Here is a 15,987-nt window from a genome sequence, read left to right on the forward strand (position 1 = left end):
AGTAATAGTTTATACTTTAATAAAAAAAAATTAAACAAAGCGTAGGAAGACACATATAGGAAACACACATTAAATTCAATTTTTGATTTATTATTTTACTCATGAATTGGTTTACAAAATGTTGACTTTAGCTTTTCACTAAGAAATTATAATAGTAGGAATGCTCAAAACCTAGTTAGTAACTAAAGCCTTCTCTGTGAAGCCTTTAGTCAACCTTTCACTCCAGGTGTTTAGTCCCCGTGCTGCTAGAAGATCAGAAGTGGGGGTGTTGGATGAAGGGTTATACAGGTTTAATATTAGGTAATAGATCATTAACGTCTACTCTTCTTAGTGAGATAGCTTTATATCTTACAAGTTCGGTTGGCGTGCGCGTGCGCCGCGCCGCAGGAAACAGGAAGTGGACTAACCGCGCATTTCCGCTCCCATTCGCCGCGCAACGCTCGCCGTTCGCCGCTCGCCGTACGTCGGCCCGCACTGTTTCATTCAGTTTCGTGCCATTCAAGTTATAATATCTGTCAGATAATCTTTACTTGTCAGAGCTTTTATAAAGTTTTGTAAAGCTCGTGGCCCTCGTACATGTTGACGTAACAGTTAACAATCTTGCAGTTGGTGTGGAATTTAAATTGTAATGTCTTTATATATTTTTAGTTAACATAATTAAAATCAGCTACAAATTCTTGCAGTTTACAAAACCGCAAAATCTACAACTCGTACAACATATGTGTGACTAGTCCAATGTTCTAATCGATTTGACATACGATGTGACTGGATAACCTAGGGAGCAATACTATCGAGTGCGTCAAATCCCGTGACGTCACTAGAAGGGGGTAGCCGAATGAGGGAGACCGCTGGGAGTGACTACAAACTTACGTCACACAAAACATTAATGGATTTTGTATTAGCTTTTCATGTAATTAATATGAACAAGGAAGACTCGACAAGCAAATGAATATTTATTTATGTATAAATAATTTCCTTGAAGTAATTGTATTGTTAGCATCCTAATAAAATAAAAAACGGTTTTACTGGTTGTAACAAAGTTAAAGGAATCTTCAAAATTAATTTAACTCAAAATCTCTGAAAATTTCTAAAGTTCTTGCTAGTTCAGTAAAATTTCTTTTTCAGTAACATAGGCTATTTACTATTTCTTTAATTTCACGCGAGCGGCTTGTTATATGTAAGTTACTTTTATTTACTATATTAAAAAGAGCACTTAATTTCTGCCATAAGCAAGATGAGTAGAAAATATTTGATCGACATAAAACATTGTTCTTTTGCGGTACTGCGATTCCTACCATAGTAAGTATATAAATAGCTTAGAGTTTTCAATATTGCAAAGACATATGTGTATAAATTTATATTTATTTAAAGACAGCGTGGGCACTATTTATAGATCGCTCCCAAGTGGGAGGTAACTTGGAGCTTTTCTCCTACGCGATATTTCATTCAGTTATTCATATATTCATATGGTAACTTCCATAACGGTGTGGGCAGAGTTGGTAGTTACCTTTTACTATTCGATAATCAGGAAAAAAGTAAAAAAAGCTCTTATTAGCCATTACTCAATCTATTTCTAGTTGTCTTTTGTTAGAAATCCACGTATCTACTTGAAAATTGGCATTAAAACAATAGTTTGGTTTTATGTCCTCTAAAAGCAAACTGGTATAAATGCAGAAAAAAATCTAAGTTCGAATTCGTAATTTAAATAATTAATAAGTTATTGTAAAAAGTTATCATGAGCTTTCGTTTTTGTTTTATTTTGCGCAAAATAAATTGTTTCAATTCATGTTTAAATCAGAATGAATTCTGCCATTCGTTGAAGAAAAAAATATATTAATGAATGAGAACCCCACGTTCGATTCACTTCCGCAGTTTCTCTTTGTTTCGCACTGGTAAGTGTTGCAGTGTTAGACAGAGAGGGCGAATCGTGCGCCATTCATAGTACGATGTCAAACAATCCGTAGGCCGTGAAAGTATCAAATACAGAGATTCAAATATAATACGTTATAGAGCGGACATTACGAGCACTTTTCTTCAAATATCACTCGCAATTGTTAGATCTGTAACAAATGTAAAATTATTCAATCGAAACTGCACCATTTGTACATCTTTGTGGTGGTATTTGGTTCGTGATCTGTCTATTGATATATGTAATGTCTTTGCTAGTATACGAATATTTTACGAAAGATTCCCTGCGTACTTGAGTTTTGTTTGAAGGTCGAACGTTGAATATTGCGTGCGTGTATAACAAATGTTCGTACAGAAATAGTGCTATGTTGTTTTTAAATTATAATTAATTTCTTGCCATTTTTATATAGATTTACGTCTAGATTGTAATTGGATCTGCTTAAAAAAATTGAATGTGTTTACGTTACGTGACTTTATGTAGTCACATTTAGTTACTTTACGCAAATAAACACATTTTATATAAAAAAAAAAAGCTTTTTAGTTCTTAATCTATTTTCTCTGTATCTTGTTTTGTCGTATATTTTCTAATTTTTTTGCTTAGAAGAGTTAGGAATATGTCTCGTTCTGACTCAGGTCTTCGGCTTGTTTACGTTTTTCTGTCGAAAATCTCTGTACCACAAAGCACTAGCTAGAATCTGCAGTGATTCTAGCTAGTCAGCACAATATGGCTTCTAATTATAAACCGACTCCCTTCAAAGGAACCGGTAAGTAGGAAATTATAATTAAGCGAGGAGCTGCAAGGAGGCGGGAAAGCGGCAGGGGAGCGTGTATCCGGCGGCGGAAGCAGTAGACGCCAGCGCGGCGGAAACAAGCCCCTTTCTCCTGCACCACGCGTCCCGGTCTTCCCCACTTGTCCCATTCATACGACCGTGGGAACAGACCATGACGCCAGCCGCCTTCATACATAAAGAAGCCATTTTTAAAAGGTACGTAACGTTCAATAATTATACGCAGTGGGGTGGTTTTCTTAATTTTATTGGTTATTATTTTTCTGAAGCTTGAATGAGCGAGGGTGATTACGTCAATCTTATTATTTTGTCGTTTTGCGTCATTCATATATTTATCGTGTTGTGACGTCACTCCACTAAAGTTATGTTTCTTACGATATTCTTAACATACAAGGAAGAATGGAACTGTATCACGCTGTATGTAGATATTTGATTATCGCTCTCAGTTTTCCTTAAACAATGTAATAAGGTTACAAGTACAATAGAGAATCGATCTCTGAGCCCGTTATTCAATAGATATGTCACTTCAGTGAAAATGGTGGCCATTTTCTTTTTCGTAGAAAACAAACGCGCGCAGCCAGACTGACTAATGTTATATTTATGAGTCGGCTGGGGAATCGGAAATATAAAAAAAAAGTTTGTCGTCTTAGATGTCATTATAAGGATGCAGCAAACGGCCAAGTGGGTAATTTGTGCGTGCAAACGCTTCGGCGAATAATTAATGTCCGCTGTACAGTCGCTCACAAAAGTTTGCATTATTTTTCTATCTACCAAAAGCTAGCAAGCATGTCAAAGACAAAATAGCAATTGATAGATCCTTACTTCTTCGTTCATACTCGTTTAGACAGAAAAGTGGAAGGGGAAAGGCGAAAAAAAGAAAGAGATGGCTGGATTACACCCAGCGATGGCCATGTTTTATTCTTTTACCTTACCCTATTAAGGCACGAAAGTTGTTTTATTTTCTTAATTAACAAAAGTTTCCATAAACAATTCTTGCAACAAAACACCGTAGCATTAAAACAGCCCACTTATCCGTTCGTGGAAGTATATACAAAGCTGATAAATATTTGAATAATTAACATTGTGTAGGCGATTGTACGGAACGTATTTGGTATTCGAAGCCACATTAACATTGCGGCCGGTCTGTCCGGACAATCTAGTTCTCCATACAACCCACAGAACTTTATCTACTTCTCATGTTTATAATACTGGGAAAATACGCTAAAAATCTAATAAAATTTAATCGATCGACATATTAAATTTTTATTGTTAGGAATATTGTGCGTCTGTTGCTTAAAGTTGTTATAATTTCGGTTATGTAATCATCAACTAGGTAGACAGATTAAACATAGTTATAACAAAAAGTAACATTAGTGCTGCAAAAAGGATTGTAGATGTCGCTTTCAAATTTTAATCATTTAGTAACTAGGCTCTTGTCTTATTCGCATATCGGTGGTTCGATAGACAAAATCTTTAACTCGTCAGATAAAAATCGATGTCGACAGTCACAGTATTAACAGACTTAAAAGCTTACATATACATATTATGTACATATGTAATTGTACATTTACTATTGCAGCTGGTCCATTGAGAACAGAAGTACACGCTCGAAACTAAAACGACGTAACTGTTGCTAAAATTGCAATCAATATTAAACTCTATGCTTTTGCGATTAGGTTATATAACTATATGTAGTATGTAATATTTTGTACAAGGTTGACGTAATTATGTAAGGTCCGTTACAAGCGTCGTATTCCCACCTCTACACAACGCTTTCATTAACAAAACTGGCATAGTCAATTGAAACGATTATACCTTTTTAGTTATATCCGATATAATTTATGTCGATGTCAAACTGAATCGTGGAAGATTAAATAAAATATTTCTCGTATAGGAATATAATGTGGCTTTTTATCGCCGTTAATAAATTAGGATTGAATTAATATCCGAACGCTTTCGTATATCAACTTACTCGTGGGTACGCGCGGTAATAAAAATGAGCTTGTACGAATTCCTGCTACTTTTTTTTTTCTTGACAGCCAGTACCTTGGATTATTCTGACAATTGTATTTCATTATTTAATGTTAAGAATTATAGCATTTAAACTAAGCTATGAAATCGGAAATATTGAGGATATTTTTAATTACGCGTTTAAAATTTATAATAGCATAAATAATTTAGAATAATTAAACAAATTCTGTGATATTTTCAATGGCAACACTAGCGATTATAAAAAAAATGGATATCCTAACTTTTTTCTTGTAAATTATCAACGGCAAAAATGTCATTGAAATAGATCGAGATCGGTTAATCGTGGCGTCAAGTCGAGACTGGAGTCGTGAGAAGTTATCAACAAAGTTATGAATGAATATATTCAGAGATAACGACGTATTCAACTTAATTTGTTTTCGAGTCGCATGAATAAGATAAATACGATGTTGATTTATAAATAGGAAGACGCTTGTGTCTAATATAAATGTGTTTAACGATTGCTAGCGTGAACCCCGACAAATGTATTTACTATGTAAACGAATAGTATGTTTTTTCCCCATGTTTTATAATGATAATTTTAAATTGTATTTTTCTATGCACTTTGAATCTTCTTTCTACACAATCGTCTGTCTCTCGTCTGTGATAAAGTTATACTTTTTATTCAGGTAAACTTTTTAATCTCTGCATCTTTGTAAAGAAACAAATTAATAACATACTTATTAACTAAATTGTTCTTTTTTTTTACTTTTATTTTACATTAACAAGAATCCGGTGTAAAAACCAATAACATAGAGTTACGTAATTTTATCTACTCGACTACTATTTTACTTAATTTAATATTTTATCATTTCTGTAATTTACGTACGAGTAAATCGAGTGAAGGGCGATGCTGGCTGGTAAATAAAAAAAATGTTAAAAATGAATGGAGCCAAAGTGCGTCTGCAATTGATAAAATTTAATACCCCGGCCTGAATGGTAGAAGCAGATGCTAGGCCAGGTGTGCCGCCATCTTGCCTCTTGGAGCGACGTATTTCAAACAAAGAAGGGAACGCTTCTGCGAATCTCTGAACACCTGATGTTTTATACTCTGTGGATAACATCGGACATTAATAACAGGATTGCATTTTTCATTGATTCCTCTCGAAGATAACTAGTTTAGTGTTAAACTTGTTTCGTTATTAATTAAAATGTCTATAAACGTCATTTTGTAAAACGGAACGCGGCTACCTTGTCACCGATCGATAGCGTTTTTCGTTATCTTATAATCAGACCATTCTTTACGGAAAAGAACATCATTTCTTTAGGCGCTCATATTATTCCATATACTGGAATAAATAATAACTCTTCCTTCGTCTACTTTAATTGGAATAAAAGGAAGTGATAAGTTATTCTTCGTAGCAATATAACTTCCTCTTTCAATGGTAATAAAAAATATTAAATTGACTTTTACGATATGTCTATTTATTTCAATTGACATACATCTTCGTAGAAGCGTACATTTTCGTCGATATTTGAGTATTACTCAGATTAAAGGATATCTAAGATAACCATTGGTAGATTAATGGTTCAGATAAATCTATAATCTATGATCAATTTCGTATGTTGCCTAAATTAATTAGTATCCGTTTATAATCTATGGTACGGTTAGGTGGGTGTATTCCCACGGTGCGCGCCGGATGTCGCCCGCCCCGCGCCCGCGCGCTGAGCCCGGCCCCGGCCCTGCGCTCACGTCCCTAACGTTCGTCAGCTGCGAAACGGAGGCAAAGGCACGTCGCGCGAAATGCCTAAATTAACACATAGAAAAAAGTACTGGCCGATTCGAATAGTCTACTGTATTTTTTTGTATTTACGTAGCCTTAAAAATAAAATAGGATACTATTAACCTAAATTTTGCTTTATTTTATTTAACTACGTTTAGATTTTGTTGAGCTAAATAAAATAATGAATTTACTGTTTAAAAATAAACGTCACAGTAATAAAGAAATTAAGTAAATATCCATTTATCAAGATTAATTTTCCGTTTTTTTTTTATTGAAATTATTGAGTCCAAATAAACATGTGTTCACTTTTAAAATGTTCTATTCTCTCAATATTGCACGGAACCCTAAAAGCACCCTCATAGAAGCATTTGTCAATAGCTTCCTTCCGTTTTTATTGGCGCGGCCTGCATCCGTCGGACGCATTTGTTACTGTGTACGTTTTCTGAACAAAAAATAACATCCCACCGGAAGGAAGTGCCGGCTATTTTAGCATCTTTATTTTTTTCTACATTTAAACTTCTCCAATTACAAACACATTTCCGATTTGTTTGTATAGTTATATTGTACGTTACTCGGCAAAAAGAGTTTTAGAATGGTTAAAGTATTGTATTTGAAACAGATTTACATTTCTATATTTTTTTTTGCTCATCCATTGGAGTTTTTTTAGGAAAGCATAACATGGACATGACTACATGGTTTATTTTACGTTATGCAACAATTAAAATATGTTGATTTTTAATAAGCATTGGATTGGAATACGGATAAAGAAAAGAGGAATAATTGCGTCGCTTGCCGACATTCAGCGAAATTGAGGACATTTTTGCTTTTTAGAGGAAGTACTTTTGCTATATTTTCCTCGAGGAAATTTTCACAAACAATAATTTATTACAACTTGTTACTGAACTAAGGGAGACCCTTAACCCAGATTTTACTGACTACACACTTAGGTGTAGTGTAGGTGTAGGTGAAGTGCTTAACACCTCTGAGTGCGACCCACTTTTGTCTTTTCAATTTGTTAATATTTCAACAACAGCATTTAATATGCGTTATTTACGTCGTTTTTTCGCTCTCCTGAATCCATATCCCTCACTGCAAGGCTTGCACAGAGTAAATAAAGGCCGGAGGCCGTCCCGGGTCGACCTTAAAGGTTGCGCGGCGGCCGTCGAACCTCATAACTCGTTATATAACGTGAAACGCTAACACGCTGCTCTTTATGGCCATAGCTACTAAAACTTTGCACCATAGACAGCTTAAGGTTAGCTTCAAAATTCATGTTGCAATTTATGTGGTTTTAATAATAAAATATTAGGTCTCATTAGATCCGAATATTGTTAAAACTATTACTTGTCACGTTTCTTGTTACTAAGTACCTTCTGTGTTGACGTTAAACGTGGTCAGATAGCATAAAGTTATCTACAAAAATAATATTATCTTAGACAAAAAACAATACAAGAAAAAAAAATTAACTATATATTTTGCATAATTTAAAATAATAATTGTTATTTTAATTAATATCGTTGTAGAATAAAATGCGAGGTCTAAATCTAAAAGGTTGACGTGCCCTGGCCAGGAGTGAAGCTGCGGAGGCGCGTGCCCGCAAACAAAGCCCCGTCTCCCTCCGCTTCCCTCCACCTCCCGCAAACAATAAGAAGAATGCAACACTTACCTCCTACACATTTTGTTCTCTTTCGTCGGATACTGCTCTAATGCAACAGAAAACCTTACACTGCGGCGCTTGCTTCAAATAGAAGCTCTATAGATCCTCAGAAATCTATCCCCTCTGAAAGTCCCGACAAAGACAGCCTTTGTTATCAAAAATAATTAAAATCCATCAAATCGTTGGTTTCTAACGCTATTAAACTCTAACTTTAGTTAAAAAAATAACTAATTTCAACGCTTATCCTAAAACAGACATTTCAAAATTAAATAAATTTACTCTCCGTCTTACTATTGGTAAAACAACACATACAAGCTTTGCTTCACAATTTTGTACTTCTTTATGTAACTATCCATGATCACTTAACATCAAACGACCCTTTGCCCCCTCATTCTGTACAAAGAATACATGTGTAACTTTTTCACAAATAAAAGGATGTCGACTAAGTTCTTAGAGAATGGGTTTTACATAACTAACAAGAGCGTGTTGATCCAAAGTAGGTCTTGGGCTCCGACAATAAGAACCGCCTTTCGCCGTCGGCATAGTAAGAGTCTACTGTTGGAGGAAATCAGGTGTTCTTTTGATTATGAGGGTGAAATGAATTAAATTCTCGTTGGGTATGAGGAGTATTGTCGATGTCGGGGCTGTGAGTGTAGGAGGATGTCTGCGAAGCCCCGGGAAGCCGGAATGCGGCAGGTGTGCCCGCAGAGACACCGACAGAATAATATGGATGTAATAAATTTGACTAAAATCGAATTAATATTTAACTTGAACTTGAATTAATATTGACTTTTATGAGACACTTGTTTATTTACTAGGTTGTATTATTTTCTCTATTTTTTTATATCATACAGTGCAACAATTTGAAAATGTTCCATATTCAACAGATTGTCAAATAAAAATGTTTTTACTGGTAACTTTTGCACCAGCATTTCTTAGAGGCAGGCAAAGGCAGAAAAAAATAGCAAACCCTTTTTGTTTACTTGGTATCGTTTATTTAAAATTGTATATTAAAATTTGAAATACTTAACAACATTAATAAATATTTCAGCATATCCATATTATTCTTGCGAGCAGAGATTTCGGGAACCACATGTCATTTCCTTTAGGAGCATATGCGGGGTTCGTTGGGATTCAAACGTTCGTAAGACTGTTCTGAGCCGAGAAGGGGTGGTTTGCGAAAATGTGCCCGCACATTGCACCCCACTACCTGCGACAGAGCGCTGCCGCTTCCGACAGCTGCTCGCAAACAATTGACTATTGCTTATTAACACATTCAATGCCGCCAACTCAAAGGAGTGACGATTATCCGTAAAAATCATAGTATAAAATATTAAGGACCTGTTCCACCACTGGCCGATAAAGGCTCAGATAAGTTAAAAATGACGTCACCGTTATTTATCTGAATAAAGGAACAAAATCCGATATTTTCATCACATATTTTGTACGATGGATTGTTATCAGACCATTTACAATTTGGTGGGACAGGCCATAATTGTGCATTATATCTAGAACTCCTATTTCATTCATTCTATTATTATAAAAATTAAGGTGAATTTCCACTGACGAAATCTTACTTCTTACTAATATTATAAATGTGAAAATTAAGATGGACGAGTGTTAGAGTTTATGGCCTAAACTGCTGAATAGATCTCTATTAAATAAGGCATAGATGTAGAGATTCTGGAAGAACACACTGGCTACTTGCTTTTGTTTTTTTAATTCCTCGAGGACGGAGTTGCGGGCGAAAGCTATATAAAAACATCTATTTTATTCTCATTGACATAAATTTTTTCTTATCTCTTGACAGTTCAATTAAATTATTAAAGGTGTAATTTAAAGATTGCGTCCTCTGAGGTCATTTCGTCATATAGTTGTGATACCTGCTTCATTCAAAAGTGAGTTGCGAAAACTTAAGCGTTGGCGTAACCAGCCTATAGTATGTGGACAAACTTCAACTGATTAGTTGAGTCCTACATTTATTGACAAATTATATGCACCTTTTTTGGCAATCATCAATTATATAATGTGTCCTTTTACTATAAAGCATTTGAACTTTTTTTATCTAAAGATATAACACTATAAAATAGTATAGTCCCCATTAATATTTATAAACTAATAGCTTTTGCCCGCGACTCCGTTCGCGCGTGATTTAAAAACAAAACTATGTGCCTTCTAGATTATCCTCTACATCTATGCCAAATTGAATTGAAATCCGTTCAGCCGTTTAGGCTACAAACTCTAACAAACATCCATCCATCTAAACTTTCACAAGATTTCGTTCGTTGACAAAGATTAAATCATGCATATTTGATATTTTTCTATGTGCTGTATTGTAGCGAGTATCGTTTGCAAACAATGTCATTGTCACTGAATGAGCCATTTTATCGCATATCAATGCCTTTAAGTTATTACTTTACGAGCGGCTATCGTCCGCAGCCGGCCTGTCTCACTCCTGCCTCGTAGCCACAAATAAATTGATTACATTATGAATGCTAACTATATGCAATAATACTAAAGATATAACGATCTTATAATTCTACATAACATTATCACTAGTTAAAAAATATCTACTTCTTTGAGAAGCATTCGATTGCGATTATCATGAAGCTGTCAAAAAAGCAAGATTTTTATCTGCAAATAATGAATATTTCAAGAATAAAAACGAGTATTTTCGTTTCTTTAGACTCATAATTGACATGATATGATCAAGCTCAGTGGGAGGTCTAGATCAAAAGATGTAATATTAAGTCTTAAGCGTCTTCGCGACCAAATATGGGGCATAGTTTTTATGAAATCATGTAGGGCCGAGAAAGCCTCCCTGCGGGACACCATTTCGCGATTACTGCTCGTTATTTGTATCGGTAACTGAAATGTTTAAACCATGGACTGTAACTGGAAAAAATATAAAAAAGTTACATTGACATGATCTTATGGATACTGCGGATCACGGACAAAGGATAGAAAAGATAATTTCGCGATTGTATTGAATTTGTTGTTTCATTGCTTAGGTTAAATTGCTCTTAAAATTTCGATTAATATAATTTCAATTTTACTTTTATAGAACAAAAATTAAGCTCCCATTTAAATAGTCGATAGTGAATGTTAACGAATAAACTTGTATGTGGGATTAATCCGGTGGCATGGTGTGTCGCATATGCGTCGCGCAATGGTGTAAGAGGCGAGTGAAACGCGCAGGACGCGCAGGACGAGGTGCATGCGGAGGCATTAGCATGCACGCGCACGCGCACGCCGGAAGCCGCGCGCGCAACATGGCCGCCCACTCGCTGCCAAGATGGCCGCGCACTTACGATGAATCGATAATTAATGACGATAACCGATTTCATATTTCAAATTCATCGCGCCTTAATAAACAAGATGTGATGTAACGTGGACCATAGAGGGGCGCGCAGTCCTTGAGCTGCCCGAAAGGGTCCGAGGCGATCGCTTGCATCATTATTATTAGGGACCTGTTCTCTTTGATGGGAGGTCGTCAGAGGTACCTTTGCACGTGTTCGGTTTTTATGTTCGCCTGTCTCGCTTCTTAGAATCGGCACGGATGATCATTATTTCCTAACAGAACCGATTGAATGGGATCTTTAGAGGTTCGCTCATTTGCATGTGTGATTGTTCCGAGCTGCCAAACTAGGTTAAACATCATTGTCTTCGATTGTTTGTTTGGAGACGCGAGTGTAGTGGATGCGGGCTGCGTTATAAATGCTCATCGACAACAAACTTATTATGGATCTACTCATGGTCATGTTTTATTGAATAACTCTATAAAATCTTACAGCACCCATATTTTTTTAATTTACTAATATTTCCTTTAACCATTCCAACCAAGCTCTAGGCTTGTGCTAAGATATGGTTCACGACAATAGTAAATTAGCGATATTCGAACTCTCGACCTGAAGATCGGTAGTCTGTACCACAAACCATTAGGCTATTGGCGTTTATAGATAGACTTGGACCAAAGAAGTAAAGGATACTGGACTTGTTAATAGGTGTTCGGCGGTTTTAAATTATTGTATAGTCACTAAAAGGTATAGAACGATATGTGGAGAAGATAAATAAAATTAATTCATAAAAAAATCGCTAAGCAAGGTACTTAAAAGTTAATCAGAAACACAACAAGTTATATCTAAGCTGGTTAGTTATCCAATGGTGTAAAGGTTAATCCGGTGTGGAGTGGGCAGTGCAGTCATAGTCGAGTGCGCCCACTTTTTACAGCTACCCCACAACTGGCTGGTGACGCTTCAATGCCCAGTTGTCATGCTGGACCGCATTAAGGTCACCACGGAATACTACAGTCTTGGGATAGTGTTTTTTAATTCATTTCGAACTTCATTGTATAAAGATTGTTTACTAAGGTCACGGGATAGGGAATTATGGATGAAGATAGTCAGACTTTTGCCCTTTAGTATGACGATTTAGGATAATAACATTTACTAAAGTTCTTATGTGAAGATTTTAATATGCGTGTCTCAACGATTAGTAAAAATAGTTAATCTTCTAGTTATAAATAAAACTTGATAATCAATAAATGAGATTATAGAATTTTGAAGGCCATTTTGAAACATAAAGAGATATCTGTCCTAAACCAGCTTCAGTAGTATATGGTAACCCTACTCGGAGGACAGTCAGGTCCGATGTTGACTTTTTACTGATTTTATATTTTTTACAGTTAAGACTTAGTAGCGGTCGTTACTTTGCCACTAAGTGCTTTCCGTACTCATAGTAGAAACGTATTTTTATACTCACAGTCGCTCATAAAACTAATTATTTCAAGTTAAACAATGTCTATGAATGAATTTAATAAATCACTTGGTAGTATAAAATTAATTCGTATGACTGAGACTAAATTATCGCACAACTGTAAACGTTTTGATGCCTATGAACTTATGCTGAGGTGCGCACACTACTCGATTTTTAATTGTGCAACTAAACAGTTACTTTGGCTGCGAAACAATCGACAATCGCACAAAAGTTGAGCGATAGATTAATCAAAGGTGCACGTGCTCTAAATATAACTATTAAAACCAACGTGCGCGAATTATTTGACGTAGATTGAGATGAACAATGATGTCGTAAGTCAATTCAGTTCATATTGAAACGTCCCCGAGTGACGTATGCGGTGACGTCACGGGGAGAGGGCGCTGACCCCCGGGCGGTTGCCGTCCCCACACCACTTGCAGGTTTATACTTGGCAGCCTTGCACGTCATACTGAACACGGGCAATATCTATACAATGACCTATCACATTCATCTATAACATATTTTTCCAACTTACAAGACAATTTATTTGACAAAAAAAAATATTAATATTACCGCAAGAACATATAGTTTCCTGTTTTAGCTTTAAACTTTATTATTAACGAGATATTGTACATAAAAAGGAACAAACTCACGTTTATTTCGGTTTAAAACGCGCGCACAACTTTGACTAAACTAACGCACAAATGTTCTCACTTTGATTCCTGATTTTGAGTTGTCCAACTAAACAGTTATTTAGCCAACGAAAAAATCGATAATCACACATTGCTCGATAGTTTAGTCAATCAAATATATAATAAAGCGTAAACACACACTTCTTTGTTGCCTAAGATGTCAGCAATTACACCATATTTTTGAATAATTCTATTTTTACTAAAAAACCCTACACTTACGTCACGCTCTAGGCTATATGTTTTCACGCCATTAAACTTAGGGGGGTAAATATTTTGGATAAAAACCCTAATGTGGGAAAAAGACCATAAGTTGTTTCCAACATCAAGGAAGCAAGGTTGCCATGGTTTGTCATCATGTCATGTCATTTTGACATTTGCAATTAATAATTTGACCCATGCTAACAATAAAACAAATTATTAATAATTCTATGCGGATGAAGTCGCACGGGAACAGCTAGTTAGTTATATTTGCTGTTTTAATTACAATTTAAGAGGTGTGTGTACGCATGTCATCATGCGTTCCAAATAGCGTGGCTGACAAAACAATTGACGGAAGCGTAGTACTACTCGTATAGTGCTAGTTGCCGCGGTGGTGTGGCGTGGTACCGCGTGGGCGTGGGCGGTAATTGTTACTGTTGCTACGAGTACATTACGCCGCTAATTGTCCCCACAACGCATAACACAGTACCAGTTTTGTAATCAACATATCAACGTCACAAATCAACACAAAACATTATGAGAAATTTTACTCCTTACTAATATTATAATTGCGAAAGTTTTGATGGATGTTTGTTATGGTTTGTAGCCTAAAGCTTGACGGATCTAGATGAAATTTGGCATAAATGTTGAGCATAGTTGGGAAAAACACATAGGTAACTCGCTTTTGTTTTTTTTTTCAATTCCACGAGGACGGAGTCGTGGGCGAAAGCTAGTAACTATATAAAAATTGTCTTCAAGAGTTTACTTTGCTAAAGAATCTGCCGCACGCGGAGTCGGATTTCAGTTTCAGTTTTAACTATGTGTGTCCCTTAGACTCTATATCAGTCGCTATACCAGCCGATAAGTAGATGTGTTATTTGGACTACTTCTAAAGAATTTTAAGTTGTTTAGATAATTTTAATTGGAATCCAATCAAAGTGTATAAGTGTCAACGTACGGGAATTAATGATTGGTGAGTAATTAGCCGCGGCGTTGCGGCGTGCGGCGGCGGATCAGAGCATTATGCCGGAAACAGGAAGAAGGCAATCAACATTCCTAAAAATATCACACATTTGGTGTTCATCCGGCGAGCACGGCGCGCCAGACGCAGGGCTGCCTTAAGACAAACTACGATACAAATTATTCCGAAATTTCAAAATTCGAAGATGTGTAAATAAAAAAAAATCACAATCCAAACGTTAAAAAGAAAACATGTAACACGGAAGCTTCTTATTGGAATGGGTGGAATATCGAAATAACGTAAACGAATTTATACGAGATTAAATAAGTATTTTAAGTGGCAACTTTATGTTATGGTCTGATTTTACGGTTAAAAGATATAAAATGTAATTACGCGTCCTCGTTATTGAAATCGTAAAAACGTACGCCGTAGCCGAATTTAAAATTTAAATTTAGAATTTTTATAACACGAACATTAATTTCGGCGCGACTTTCATTGAAAAAAGCAATTAAGAAGTTCGTTTACAGCGCGCGTGTCGTTAAATAGAATTATTATTCATTATAAAACACATGTATCAAGATTTTTTGTTACTACTATAATTATAAATAATAAACGAAAAACAAAAACATCTGTTTTAAATTCTTTATTTTTAATTAACTGTTTTATTTCTTTTTTCACACTGGCAACCCTAAACATTCCCGCCAGAATAACTAGGTAAGTCAGAAAGCAACTCCTTCCGTCTCGACGTCTTCGGTCTTCGTAACATTAAATGAATGTTCTCATTAATTGGATTTGTATTCACATTTCTAACGTCCGTAATAAACGGGCATCCGCCAAAATAAACATCATGTTGAATATCATAGATAACTTTCGAGGATTACTTATAGCCGGAACGGTGTTTATGTCTGTAAATATTAATTACAATAAATATAAATTTAGTCCGACAAATGTATGTAAGAAAGATTTAATTTGGGAGACGAACTGTCGACGATGTCTGTCGTAAAAACGGAATGGGGCCTCAGCACAGCCCTATAGACTAAGTGTTTTATGTAAGTCTACAATTCAATTAGTTTATAATAAATAAGACATATATTTATTATTATTATTATATAGTTGCTTATTCACCTCTAGTTGGTGCCTAATCACTAATGTTAGTCAAAAATCAATAGTAGTCTTACCGCTCCAGTAAGTATACCTAAGTTTGTAATGTTGTTTTCGCAGAACCGTAGATCAAACTATCCTGGACGCGTCTCAATAATTTTGAGAATGGTATCGT

This window comes from Papilio polytes, unplaced genomic scaffold, assembly GCF_000836215.1.
Source record: "Papilio polytes unplaced genomic scaffold, Ppol_1.0 DF823823.1, whole genome shotgun sequence".
Taxonomy (NCBI): domain Eukaryota; kingdom Metazoa; phylum Arthropoda; class Insecta; order Lepidoptera; family Papilionidae; genus Papilio; species Papilio polytes.